Source organism: Pinus tabuliformis, chromosome 5_2 (genome assembly GCF_031772625.1).
Source record: "Pinus tabuliformis cultivar Carrire ecotype Pingquan chromosome 5_2, CPIR1, whole genome shotgun sequence".
Taxonomy (NCBI): domain Eukaryota; kingdom Viridiplantae; phylum Streptophyta; class Pinopsida; order Pinales; family Pinaceae; genus Pinus; species Pinus tabuliformis.
The window spans coordinates 757,515,515-757,531,434 of NC_142306.1; the positions used below are offsets into that span (position 1 = coordinate 757,515,515).

At 34.5% G+C, this 15,920-nt stretch overlaps 1 pseudogene; it reads right to left on the reverse strand.

The window, feature by feature from the left end:
* Window positions 1-15,920, reverse strand: part of LOC149161483 (cinnamoyl-CoA reductase 1-like) — a 66,856-nt pseudogene that overhangs the window by 12,365 nt on the left and 38,571 nt on the right.

Consider the following 15,920-nt stretch of genomic DNA (forward strand, 5'->3'; position numbering starts at 1 on the left):
AAGTTATCAAAGGAGATATATTGTGATTTTTTCAAATATTGATCTAGAATACTATTAATTTTAAAAGTGATATAAATGATGCTAGAGGATGTAGTTGTTATTATTGAGTGAGAGATTATTATATTTATTATTATTTGACAATTCTTATTATAAATATTATTAGTTTAAAAAAATATTATTAACAATATTAATTTTATTGCAAATACGATTTATATTGATATATAATAAGATAAGATTATCTTTTTTCGAATAATATTTATTGTATTTTTTCACATTAAAAAAATGTTAAGATTTTTTTTTAAATAAATAAACAAATTATAATTCAAAATTTAGTGACATAGAAATTAATTGCAATTATAATTGTACATATTCCATACAAAGACCTACATTTTTAAAACATGGAAACACAGTCACACTAATAAAAAAGACAAACATTTTTAAAAGAAAGAAACAAAGTCACACTAAGAAGTTGGTGCTCATAAAATTTGATCCCAAATTTCATTGCTTGTATCATTATACAAATGAAATATATTGCTTTACAAATGAGATACATATATAATTTTATTTAAGCAAACTCTTTGAATTTTTTTTTGAAAAAAGTTAAAAAAAACATAATTTTCTAACCATAATTGTGACAAAAAGAAGCTTATAATGAAAGAAAAATTATCTATCTATCTATCTATCTATCTATCTATCTATCTATCTATATATATATATATATATATATATATATATATATATATATATATATATATATATATATATATAGATAGATAGATAAATTTTTTTTCATTATAAGCTTCTTGTTGTCACAATTATGGTTAGAAAATTATGTTTTTTTTAAACCTTTTTTCTATATATATATATATATAATTGCAGTATTAGACTGTTTTTTTTGCTATGAAAATCATAGAATTATGACAATATTTTGATAAATTCTAGCAGAGATTTTTGTAAATCTAGGTTATAGTTGTCAAATTTCAAGATTATGGGTACCAAGAGGTTTTTGATGGTGCTCAACCCATTTCCACCATTAAAAAACATGATTTAAACATTGATTCTGCGATATTTGTTGATTTTTTTTTGTCAGACCACTTTTGACCATTCGGGCAAATCCTCCACCTATAAAATTCAACTAAAAATAATGTTTTAAAAACAATTTTCTAATAATAAATCTGAGAAAAAATTATGATACTTATAACTAAATAAAAATTGAGAATATTGAACACAAATAGAAGTATATGTTCAAATTTTGTAAAAAACATATGGCTAAACAAGACCTATGATATCTACCAAACATGCCACTTTACCAAAATAGAATCCGGGTGGAGAAGATCACCAAAAAATTTCAAATCCTTCAAACTAATCCCACGTGACAAAAACAACCCATATATCAACTCATTCCAATATTTAAGACGATGGGATTTTTATGGTGAGGTTCTTCCTCATGACATTTTAGCAGATTCGTCGACCTTCAAGGAATATACCATTTTGACGGTGTGATGTTCGCGGGTTATGATTGTCGATCTCTGATAGGATGAGCTCTTTCATGCTTGGCCCTATCACATTTCTCTCCATACGACATGACACTTGCCACTTGTCACTTCCATATGGGGTTGTTGTTATAATAATGAAACCTTCTTTTAATGGTTTTGCAGGAAGTTCACCCTATGCCATGTAGCTTATCGCTTTTAAACACGTATCCTTTATCGGAACTAGACTTTATCCGCCATGTATCCCTCTAAGGAGAGAGAAAAGACCTCGTCCTTCACTGGTTTTGCTGAGAATTTCTATGGTAACTTGTAATTGGCCCTCCTCGCCACTTTAACACTAGCATCTTTGACAATATCACATATCACAACGAGCGTTATTTTCCTTTGTTAAATGCTTTAAGCCCAAGGTTCTTTGAGTCTTAATAACTGCGTGCCAGCTTAATATCATAGCTGCTTTATTGGAACTTTTGAAATGGCAGATTTTGCAAAACGTCGATATGCAATCAAACAATTGCAATTTCCCTTGGTTCTGAACCTTGCCTCTTTCCTTCTGTGTGACCATTGGCCAACCCCCATATCGGATCCCCTTAATCGGAGGATTTCAATCCAAGATTTTACTTTCATGCAACAACATGCCTCAACCTCTAAACGATGATCTCCAATCTATTACGTCATTCACTTCCAAGTGGTACCTTGTAAATGGTGACACGTGTCATCCTGTTTCGCCCCCCTTTGGGGCCCTGAAAATGCATAAACTGCTTTCCACGTGTCCACTGTCCCGCCATGCCATGCTGACGTGATATGCCATGTTCTTTATCAGAACCAAACTAGGTCCACCGCATGTCCCTTATCAGAAACAATCGTATTGCACCACATGTCCATTTGGAAGAGAGAGAAAAGGCACATCCATGTATAGTTTTTCAATGAAATTCCTTCGTTATTTTGTTTCACTGTTTTCTTGGCGGTTTAACATTTTCGGTACATTTATATTACAAATTTGCAATATCGCAAAATTTGAAAGTTATCACCCCTCTTATTCATCGATTTCCAATATGCGATATGGACCTACGACTACACGCAGGGAAATCAGAATATCGCATCCACTATCATATCAAAAATTTTGAAATGCCACATATGTTAAATCATCGATATGGCTTAATTCTCTTATTTCCAATTTGGTTTTAGACCCGATATAGTAATCAGAAATAATTTAGTCGAATAACGAATTGGCTAGATTTATATCGTAGTTATAACATCGCAATAATTCTTTTAGAAATTTTTGATACATATAACACTAGTCCTATATAATAATAACCAAATATCTAAACTTTGAAACTCCAAATTTTGCTATGGACCTCCAAGCACCAATATTCTTTAACAATATTGCATATTGCAACAGGCACTACTTTCCTTCATTAAATGCGTTAAGCCCAAGGTTCTTTGGGTCTTAATAGCTGCGCCCCAACCCAATATCGTAGCCCCTCTATCAGAACTTTTGAAATGGAACATGTTGCAAAGCACCGATATGTGATCGGTGATTGCAATTGACCTTGGTTCTCAGCCTCATGTCTTTTCTTGTTTGTGACCATGGGCCAGCCCCCATATTGGAGCCCCTTAATCGGAGGATTTCACTCCAAGACTTTAATTTCATGCAACAACATGCCTCAACATTTGAACGCCGACATATGGTCTATTACATCATTCACTACCACGTGGCACCTTGTAATTGGTGCAATGTGTCAACCTGTGCCCCCGCCCTTGGGGCCTTGAAAATGTTGAAACTCTCTCCCACGTGTGCATCGTCCTGCCGCACCATGTTAACTTCATATTTCATGTGGCTTTATCGGAACCAATCTCTGTCCACCACGCGTCCCTTATCAAAACCAATCATATTGTGCCACACGTTCATTTCGAAGAGAGAGAAAAGGCATGTCCATCTCTGATTTCGTAATGAAAATCCTTTGTTATTTTGTTTCACCGTTTTCCCAGCAGTTTAACATTCTCGGTACTTTTATATTGCAACTTCGCAATATCGCAAAATTTGAAAGTTGTCACCCCTTTGGTTCGCCAATTTTTGATATGCAATATGGACCTCTTACTACATGCAAGGCAATCGGCATATCGCATCCACTATCATATATAAATTTTTGACATACCACATATGTTAAATCGCCGATATGGATTAATCTTCTGATTGTCGATTCGGTTCTAGACTCGATATAGTAATCGAAAATAATTTAATGGAATAGCGAATCTGCTAGAGTTATATCAAATTTATAACATCACAACAATTATTTTAGAAATTTCCGATACATATAACATTGGTCCTATATAATAATAACCAAATATCTAAACTTTGAAACTTTGAACTGTGCTATGGACCTCGAACCACCAATATGTATACCCGATTGTTTTATCATATCAAACTTGAATGTCAAATCAGATCTACCCCTTATCACAACTTTTGGAATACGAGCTTCGATAAGATCCACTGTCTATGCACGCATCTTGCTTTCACTATATATTTTATTCATTAATTAAGCCTAATTAACTGACTATGTGAATTTAATGTAATTTTATTCTACCTCGTACGAAGATCGTATGTTTTATGCCCTTGTGCGGAACCACATTAATAGGATGAATTAAACTTTTGCTTTTAGAGATTTCCAAAATATTTATGCTGATGTCAAGGTTTCAATAGGTGAAAAATACAATATATGTTTAATCAATATGCCACATTGTTTAACGATTCCAACTTAAAACCTATACATGCATCTTGGTCTTGGTGGCTATTCCATTCATTAATCTAATTAATGGACCGACTATATCCATTTATTTTCACTTTGTTCTTGCTCACACGAAATTGATATGTATTATGCCCTGACCACTTTATAATATGTGTTTATTGAAATGAACCACATTGATATGTGGATTGGACTTTCTACTTCCAATATTTCCAAAAGGATTCTTCTCGTGTCAAATTTTCAAAGTCCATAAACTCCTATATATACTTAATCAATATGTCACATTTTCCTTTTGTTAAGCTTTCAAACATATACACACATCTTGGCACCGAGGCTTCTTTTGTTCAATACTATAATTAATGACCCTACTATGTGCATTTATTCTCACTTTACTTTCGCTCGGACGAGCATCTCTCTCATTTTCTCTGTCATTGGTAGCCCCATGATCTCTGTGACGTGTCTTGACTATTATTTATTGCTCCCTCTTCTTAGTTGGTAGATGGGCATGTGCTCTATTTAGCCTCTTCACCTCGCACTATTCAACTTCTTTTTCGAGTTACAGCTTTTGTTGTTGTTGTTATGCTATTGTTGGTCTCTTGTTATTGCTCTTTCTCTTTCTATTGGACGTCGTGCTGCTTCCTTCAATAGAATAATTGTCCCATAATTTCATTCACAAGCAGGTGAGAATCGAAAACCTACTAACCGTATCGCCTTGTACAATCAAATGGCAAGTATCAATGTTTTCATACTTCATATATAGCTTAAAATAATATCTGCATTGTCATGACATGAAAAACACCCGCCTGTAGAGTTTATGAAATGTCATATATAGAGAGCCAACTTTCTATGCTTAGACATTTCAAACTTGCTTCTCTGTTACCCTTCACTATTGGCAGCAATCTAGATTGTGAATCGTTCTTCTTTCATTTGTGCCCGCTGCTTTATTTCTGTTTCTTTTCCAATGTTGACAACATTTCATGGAATTTCACCTTTCTAGACACCTCCTTTGTTGCTCATTATGGAAGTTACCTGGACAATGAATGCCATCACTTTTTTGCTTGTTGGCTCTACAGGGGTCCAACCATTTCTCCACATAGTTGAACTCACCTTTCTTGCTTCCACAAAGACAACGTCCCAACACTAACAAATTTCCCTCTCCGACGATACCTCTCAGCACAGAACTTTGCTTCTGTATGCTTATAATGACCATATCGTCTCCGGTGCCCTCGAGTTGGGGTCGGTTGTCATTCTCAAAGAAGTCACTTGCATGTTTTTTCAAAACTACGTGTATGTTCACTCTTCACCATACCCATCATGTTTTTATGTTCCTTCCCTCTTTGTGCCATTGTCACTTTGATTAATGTCGAGTTGATTTTCTCTTTCTTTCCTTCTTTTCAAGACTCTCTAGGTTATTGAACTCGAAGTTCTTGAATGTCATGCACCTTTGATTGGGGACCCGACCCTTCTTCAAATTGTACAACTGTCTACATACCAGTGGGGTTCTTCAACGTCACACGACCCTGCCTCGTTTACTTCCCTTCGACACAGGCTTCTCCTTCATCGTCAACTCATTTTTCCTCTACTCTACCTATTGCAATTCCATTCATGGCGCTAAGCCCCTAGGATCTCTCACTGGATTATTTCCACGTCTATATTTCCCTTTCCATGGCAGATGGTAACTGTTTCTTGATAACTATTTATTTTAACTACTGGAAACAATTTTATTTTTATTAACATATCTAAACTCCTAATTATCCATTAATTAGGTAACCAAATGTATATTGGCCTTGCACCCTCAGTCATTTTTATTTTAACGGCACAAATTAAGAATTTAACGTAGTAAAACATAAATATTAAAACTCAATAACAACAATAATTTTCACATTGCCTGGGGTGTTACATCCCCCCCCCATATGAGGAACAATGTCCTTGGTGTTCTTCCGATTTAGGAAAATAACATCGGTAAGATTCCCGCATAAATCGCTCTTCTTCCCAGGTGGCCTCGTCCAGGCCAAAGAGCTTCCACTTCACTTTAACCTGGGTGATGGCCCGCTTCTGCAAGGTGGTTTATCTCCGATCGAGAATATGAAGAGGTTCTGCCATAAACTCTCCTTCCGGTTCGACCTGCACATACACAATTCATAGTCATAATTTCTTCAAATTAGTTTATCCAAAAGTTAAGTATTCTCCTTAACTAATTACTTGAATATTTTCCTAGCTAATTATATGTTGTGGGTTGTACACATATTTTTTTAGCAAAGAGACATGGAAAATATTGTGGAAACAGATATGGATTGGTAATGCAAACTTATAGGTAACCAGTCCAATTAGTTCCAAAACTTGAAAGGGTCCACAATACTGGGCTGCTAACTTAGCACAACCCCTCCATTGTAAGGAACTTTTTCGGGGCTTTACTCTTAGATAAGCATGGTCTCCTCGTTGAAATTCTCTGTAGGTCTGCTTTTTATCTGCGTACATTTTCTGCCTATCTTGGGCTTAGATTTTGTCGAACCTTCTTAACCATCTCCTCCATTTCTGTTAGCACGTCAGGACCCAAGGCTAACTTATTAACTGAGCTATTCCAATCTATGGGCACTCTGCACCTTCTCCCTACAACACCTTAAAGGGGCTTATGCCCAATGATTCATGATGTCTATTATTATAAGCAAATTCCATTAAGTGGAGGTAGTCTTCCCACTTACGTGGTTGTTGCATCACAAACATACATAACATGTCCTCTAGCACTTGATTTACCCGTTCAATTTGTCCGTTCATTTGAGCATGGTAATTTCTACTAAATTGAATTTGGGTACCTAATCCTGAAAAGAGGGTCTTCCAGAATGTGGATGTAAATTTTACATCCCTATCAGAAATTACCACCCTGGGGATTCCGTGCAGGCAGAATATTTCCTTCATAAATATGTTTGCAATTTCCACCATTTTGTAAGTGGATTTCATAGGTATTAAGGGATTTTTTTTGCTCAATTTGTCTACAACCACCATAATTGAGTCGTGTTGCTTCTTGGTGCGAGGTAAGCCAGTGATGAAGTCTAGAGATACGGTCTCCCATTTCCATTCCAGAATGGGTAGTGGTTGCAAAAGACTAGCAAGGTGTTGATGTTCTACCTTCACCAACTGACATTCCAAACATTTGGACAAGTACTCAGTGACATCCTTCCTTAACCCGGGCCAAAAATACCCTTTCTTGATGGCTAAAAACAAGTTTTGGTAACCTGGGTGACCAACACATGGTTTTCTGTGAAACTCATCAAATATCATTTGTTTAACCACGTTTTGGTTAGGAACATATATTTTGTTCTTGAAGGTAAGGAGGTTGTCAGAGCTTATGTGAAAATCTGATATTTCCCCTTTTAACAGATCCGCCTTTGTTTGTTGCAAAAGGAAAGTGTATTCTGGATCTTTGAAGGAGGCTTCCTTTAAGATTTTACAGATGTTTGAGCGTACCTAGCTGATTTGGATGTCATAAATACAATGCACTTTCCTGCTCAATGCGTTGGCCACTCGATTTTCCTTCCCTTTGAGATGTTTCATTTAGAAATTGAATTCACTTAAAAATGTTGTCCATCTAGCCTGTCGAGCATTTAAGTTAGACTAGTTGAAGAAATTGATAAGGCTATTATGATCCGTTAATGGCAAAAATTTCTTCCCCAACAGGTAGTGTCGCCACATTTTAAGCGCATGCACTACTGTTGCTAATTCAAAATCGTAAGCTGAATATTATTGATCATATTCCTTCAATTTCCATTATTTGTAAGAAATAACTTTCCCTTCTTATGTTAACACTCCGCCAACACCCTTTTTACTAGCATCTGTGAAAACCATAAAATATTTTTCTGGATCTGCTACCTTTAACATGGGTGCAGTGGTAAGTAGGTGTTTTAATTTTTTAAAGCTTTGCTGACATTCGACTATCCATTCGAAAGCACGACCCTTTTTCTGTATAGAGGTCGTTGGAAAAGTGATTTTTGAAAATCATTCGATGAACCGATGGTAGTACCCGGCCAAACCTAGGAATGACCTAATATGAGCAACATTATTTGGAGAGGTGCATGCCATAATGTTTTTGATCTTTTCCAGGTCTACTGTTATTCCATCTGTTGATATAATGTGACCCAAGTACTGAATCTAGTCTTTGAAAAAGTCACACTTTCTATATTTAGCATATAATTGATTTTCCTGTAGAGTTTGCAACACTATCCTTAGATTCTCTTTATGCTCCTCTTGATTCTTAGAGTATATTAAGATGTCATCGATAAAAATCAGTACGAATTTATCGAGATAAGGTTGGAAAATACAGTGCATCAAACTCATAAAAGTAGTTGGGGCATTTGTGAGATGAAAACGCAACACCACGAACTCTTAATGACCATAACGAGTTCTGAATGAAGTCTTGTAGATGTCCTTCTCCTTTATCCTTATTTGGTGGTAGCCAGACCTTAAATCGATCTTTGAGAATAATTTGGCTCCTTGTACTTGATAAAAAAGATCATCAATACGTGGCAAGGGGTATTTATTCTTGATGGTTAGCTTGTTTAACTGTCGATAATCGATGCATAACCTCAAGGTTCCATCTTTCTTCCGTACAAATAGTATGGGGGCTCCGTAAGTGGACACACTGGGGCGGATATAATTTTTATCCAAAAGCTCTTGGAGCTAAATTTTGAGTTGTGTTAACTCAGGTATGCTCATGTGATAAGGGGCCTTGGATACAAGGGCTACACTCGGAATTAGTTCAATGGCGAAATCGATATCATGCTTGGGTGGTAATCCAAGAATGGATTCAGGAAATACATCAGCAAATTATTGAATGACCAGAATGTTTTCCAAGGAGGTCATTTTGTTTTTGGTGATCGTAAATCCCACCTGGACAACAAATATCTGACAACCCTTCCTAATACATTTTCCTAGCTAACTAGCAGTAATAGGACGCAATTTGGTATTTGTATTGATTCATTGAAGTTCCTTCCTTTGTCTTGATTCAGTGATAAAACTCATGGTTTTCTGCTTGCCGTTAACTAGGGACCAACATTTTTCCAACCAATCCATCCTGATTAAAATGTCGTATGAACCCAAACGAATTATATTAATATCAATGTGAATGGCTTGTCCTGAGATTGTTATAGAACAACGTTCTGTATTTGAAACTACCCTTTTTTTGTCCTGGTGGCTAACTGTACTAATCAAGGTTTTGGAATCTTATTCCTCTTTAGTTGACATTTTTATACCACCTTAGGAATAACATGGCTTAGGCTAGCACTAGGATCAAACAAAATAGAGATAGGTTACTAGCGATCGTACCTTCATATTCGACCATGGTGGGCTGGTATTCTGCTTGATGATCATCCAATGCAGCATTAATTCTAGGCATGCTCCTGACCACTTCTATGACTGTGGATGCTTCCTGCATATTTGATAGTTGTTCCTTTCTTTCTTTATGCAGACAATTTTTGTAATAGTGGGGTTCTCAGCATCCCCAACATTGCAATGGTGGATTTAACTGCTGGTCATTAACTGATTTATTAGCTCCTTGTGACTGCCTATTTTCAGAATATGCAACTTTGGTCTGGTTCCTTACTGGGAATTTACTGAGAGGTTTTTTTTGTACATTTAAGCCATTAGAAACTTTTGCTTGCCTATTTGGGATCAAGTTCCTTCCCTTTATGTTCACTCCTCCTTTAGGTCCCTCATTTTTCTATTTCATTTGATGGTAGCAGATGCAGGCTTTCCGCACTGCATCATCCATTGTCCTTGGGTAATCGAACTCAAGGTTCTCCTTCATAAAATTGGGTAGGATACTGATGAAACACTGAAGTTTGGCCTTTTCCTCTTGCATATAAGGCACATAACGCAGTAGGGAGGTGAATCGTTTTACATATTCATCCATGGTTAATGTTCCTGATCTTAACTCATGAAATTCCTTTGCTTTTTCATCATAATAACGTTCGGTCGGATACTTATTCTTGAAATGCTTTTGAAACTCTTTCCAAGTAACCCATTCTTCATCAGTTTTCCTTACTGTTTTGATTTCTTCCCACGAAAGGGTAGCCTTACCCCTTAACTGATAAACTACCAAACGTGCTTTCAGTTTATCAGCATAATCATAAATCTAGAAATATTTGCTCATATCAGTTAACCAAGCTTCATTTGCTTCTTCGGATTCCCCCTCAAAGAGTGTCAGTTTAATTTTTTAAATTCTCCTTGCAATTTAGATTTCTTTCTTTTTGTCTTGCACTGGTCAGAAAAATTTTCTGAGTGCCCTTCTTCGTCTTCCCTATGTTTTTCAGTTGACTCAGCATTTTTTTCTCCAGGTTGAGCCATTGGGGTCTTCTGTCTATCTTTAGCACTAGGGTCTGGATCTCGTTGGTTCTGTCGATTGGATAAACTTCTGAGAATTCTGTCTTGTTCTAGTCGTAGTCGTTCATTGTCTCTTCTTAAATTAGTCATTTCAGCATGTAGTTGTTGAGTGGTTTCGAGTAAAACAACATTAGCTTGACTCGATTCTTCTCCCAGCTTTATCCAAATATTAGAGTTAGCATTCACATAAGTTGTTTCTGGCGGGTTTGGTGGTCCCGGGCTCCTCTGCATTAATTTTAAGAAATCACATTCATTTCATGTACATATAATTCCCAAAGAGTCTCAGTGTATGAACCTGAGCTCTGATATCATTTGTAACACCCTACACACCTATTTTACACCTATTAAATGGAAAATAAGAAATCATTGAAGTAATAAAAGAAAACCAAAAATATATTAAATATACACAGGGTGGCAGATACAGGGTTTAAAGTTTTCATTTCTAGTTAAAACACTTAATATGTTACACAATTTTTAAATATTGGCATACTTAACATTAAAAGGTCACATGGAGCTCCAAATGTTGAACCCGTAACACGACTTATGATTAAATATCCACTGTAAGTCGGCACACACAGCATAACCAAGGCCTGTCCTACTACAGGCATTTGTCAGCGAGACAAGACTGTCTGCAGCAGTTGGCTTAACTCTCATCCATTGATTTGTGGGAGGCGATCCGACGGTGAGAAGGGTTTAGGATTTACTCAACTACCCGCTTCACTGCACTAGGCCGGATGGGAGGTCATTTTTTGTTGTATGTTGGAGGTTCTTGCCGCTCTGCAACTGGTTTGGCCTACGGGTATAAGGCTCACTCACAACCTCTGCTACTGTGATCTATGAAAACATCAGTTAACTTGTCACCACAAGGTATCCCTAACCACCTAACTTCTCATTGTTCAGGTTTCCCATGCGATTTGAGTTTAGTTTCTTCTTCCATCTTTCGACTCATTTGGTGGCTAGCTGATGGATTTCACCATTGAGGAGTGGTTCGAGGATGCTCTAGCTCTACAGAGGGTGGCCAGGACTGATGTTGGTTTAATGAAGGTCAGCATACGTTTTTTTTTGTTTCCTCTGGTCATCTTTTACAGTGCTTTATAGTTTAGATTTTAGCTCTGTCTCATTGATAACTTTTGCTGCAAGGAAGGCAGACCGCCATGGATGGAAGCCCTCCGAGTTTAGGTAATACTACTGTCCTTTGGCCATTAATTTTTCTCGATTTCTTAGCAAGTTTTGGACTCCTAACCACTTTGTGATCAATGGTATTGGTTTCTAGGTAAGCTACCACCAACACCTAACTCTGTTCGTTGTTACGATAGCGTATGCTGAAGTTCTTAAGGCTTGTCCGCTTCGGGTTTCTTTCAAGTTGGGAAACATCTCCGCTAGTTCCATATATGATTGTGATGTGAAATATTAAGCAGATGATTTGATTGTCGACAGAGGCTCATGCTTGAACTTGTCAAATCCATGTTTTATTTAGATTTTGTGTATAAAAGTTAAATTCGGTTTACTCAATATGCACGAGGTTTTGATTGTATATGAGTCCAAGACACTGGTTTACATGGTTGCCTTTTTATTTTTGAGAACCGATGTTGAACAAGGTTTCTCTGCTGATAAATATCTCGATAGGGTTATGAATTCAATAGTTTTCTTTTTGATTTAATATTGGCACATTCAGGCTGCTAAGTCGTTGTTTGCGGAGTATTTAAGTTATGTGGGTTGCTACCGCTGATGTACATTCTTAGACTTTTAAAGGAATGGAATATATATATATATACAGTTTGCTATTTTGTTGTCTATTCTTTTGAATGATAGCAATGAGTATTCTCGTTTCTTTCCTATTTCGAGCAACAACTTAGAAGATAGATAGATAGTGAGTTTATAAATGTTATGCATGGTTTCTTACGCTATCAGTTCTGAAACTCCGTAACTGCTATTACCAAGATTGTTCTTTTCTCTATTATAATTTATCTAAGGAATTGTTCACACAGTTTAACGGAAGGGATTTCTCTACAGTCTAAGATTACTTACTGTAACTATTTAATATAGGGAAACACTCTTCATGCAATGCTTGCATATTGTTTATCTTTTAGGAATTATTGTAATGTTTATTGTTTATTCCTGATTAGTATCTACAACTCTATCTTCTGTTCTGATATACTTTCAAGAAGTTTCTCCCTAAATTAGTTCTAGTACTTTAATGAATAATTCATATAATTCACTATCATTTATGAAAGAATTCTATGTTACTTATCTACTTACTGGTTGTAAACATATAACTCCAATTCTGTCTAGAAAGTCTCTCCTCCCAACTGCGAGTCTGGCAATTACGTCGAGACTCTCCCTTAAGCACTTTCGTTTCTTTACAGTCAGTAAATATATCCAGCTACAGTTGGGTACCTTGGAACTCAGGACTTCACTGTCTAGCCTCAAGTCCTGTATCCCCCGAGCACATTCGTTTCTTTAGAGTCAGTAAATATATTAAGCTACAATCAGTACCTTGGGTCTCAGGACTTCACTGTCTAGCCTCAAGTCCTGTATCTTTATTCCACCTAGCTCTAGGATCTCTCACTAGATTCTTTCCCCATCTATATATCCCTTTCCAAAGCAGATGATGACTTTTTATTAAAATATCTAAATAAAAAATATGATTTTTTCTCACCCATAAATAAACTTATATCCTAACTTTATTGAAAAAATATGGTACACTTTTCTCACATAGTGTAACACACAAAAAAATATACCCATGAAAAGAAGACCAACAAATCCACTTTTGTAATACGCGATAAAGACAAACACTGTCCCAATCTTTCCGCAGGGAGAATCTAAGATTTTTTTTTTTATATATAGTATTTTGCGATTAAAATATTGATTAAAATAATTTAATATCATTTTTATTTTTAAAAGTAAAATGGTTTCATTAGAGTGTGCTTTCTAATACGGAAAATAATGTATTTTTTTTAAGAATGATAATGACATTGAATGGTTGTTATATGCTATATAGATTTACATTTTTGTTTTAATTTTGCTTTATAATATTATTGTATTGAGTTTCATCCTCGCTTTTGGATAAAGAAGGAATGATTTCTTGAAAAAAAGAATTATAATCAACATAAACTTAATAAATTAGATATTCAATTTTTAAATGATTTGCTTTTATATTTAATTTTGCTTTATAATATTATTGTATTGAGTTTCATTCTCTTTTGGATAAAGAAGGAATGACTTCTTTAAAAAAGAATTATAATCAACATAAACTTAATAAATTAGATATTCCATTTTTAAATGATTTTTTTTATATTTAAAAATCATATATATAAATTAGATATTCAATTTTTAAATGATTTTTTTTTATATTTAAAAATCATGATTTATATGATTTTGAGACGATTTTTTTTAATTAAAAAAATATTTAAGTAATTTCCTTTGTGAAACAATAGAAAAAAATTACAAATGGAAAATTTTAATCTCTCTTAGTATTTGATATTTCAAGATTTAACATTTTTAAATTTAATTAATTTAAATATTTAAAACGCTGTTAAATAGATGTGTATATATTTATTATTTTTTTTGTGTAAATAATATTATGTGATAATATTTATCACTTATCAAGTGCCACTATTTTAAATATAATAAATTAAATGAGAGAAAAAAAACTTATTTTAAATTAATTATTAAAATTTAAAGTTCGAATTATGTATAAATAAAATTATATATATATATATATATATTATAACTTTCTTCGATTTATTTTTTTTATTTAATTAAAATTATATATTTTAAAAATATATTGATGATGATGATGGTGGTTAAAGTCCACTGAGATCAAACTTTGGTCTATAAAACCTAAAGAAACAAATTATTTAGTTTGATTTAAGATTTTATTCCTATGCTCAAAAAGCTTGGAGAGAAGCTTCCGTAGCTCACTGTAATTTTGAAAACGTAAAAGCTCACTATCATTATCTGTAATAATAGATAAATGAACTATTGTTAATTATTAATACCTTGGTATGTATGCAATAGTCCAAATCACTCCAGCAATCATCATTGACTATAAAAGTGGTTCTCTGTGAGGATCCATGTAAACTGCACCGATAGAAGACGCAAAGACAACGCGCTTGACCCCTGTTTCATTGTTGAGAATGACAACCATGTGAAACACACCTGGCAACCTCGAATAATTGTAAGCAAGTTCTGGTAAGACTAAGACTTTGAGATTACATTTCAAAATAAACATAGACTCATTCGTAGTGGATCTTTGAAATTACTAAAAAAATTGTTGTCCTTCTTGAGTTTTTAGCCACACAGTGTGATCCTACATTCTACAAACTTAAGCATAGAGCATGAAAATTGATGCCTAAGGCTTAAAGGTTGACACTCACATGACATGTCTACATCCATGGGCCATTGGTGTTCTACATAAAACACTAATCTACTTCCATCTTTATGTACTTGAAACATTACATTTTTGTTTGATTTTGGCAATTTTATGCACTTTCTTTAGTGTAGGCACATTGGTGATAGATCTCAGCTTTTATAAAATGGGTCTATTTGTTAGTTTGATTAGAAAAAAAATATATTTTGTGATTGGAAATGAAAATCTCAAATGTGTGATTACTAAGGCTATGATGTTAATACATTCACACTTAAAACACCACTGGGTTTGTGTGGGTTTGTGTCTTTTAGGTGTTAGAGTCCTCATAAGATTATCAATATCTTCAAAATCCATGTCTACATATTATTGAGTCAAGAGGCTCATTCTACAGCCGAATATGATGTATAAGGATGTCTGTACTCATCAAAGTGAAATTTTTCTCATGTGACCCAAAATAAAAATAAAAAATCTAGAAATAAAAAAAAAGAAGTACACAAAACATTTAAATAATATTGGCTCATAAAAACAAATCATGTGAAGAAATTGAATCCCTCTCTCTGCTCATGTTAGATCCATATTTAAAACGAATTGACAATGATTAGTGCTCTAAATACTAGAATCATCCCAAATTCTTAGTTAAAATTGCTTAATCTTGTATTATTATTTATAAAATCCTCTTTAAATCCAACTCATCAAATGTAAGCTAGAAAATCGTCACAAAAATGCTAAACTAAACGATGGTCCTCCTTAAAAAATATATCTTTGGTCACAAGTTCGAGTACGGCTATCTATTAATTAATTTCATTTGACTCGAAAGCTTCACGATTTTGATATAAATTTTAGTAAGCTTGAAAACGCTTTTAAATTTTTTGAGTATATGATTCTAAATTAAAGAGTCATTACTATTTAGCGACTGATTGTTACACCTTTTGTTCG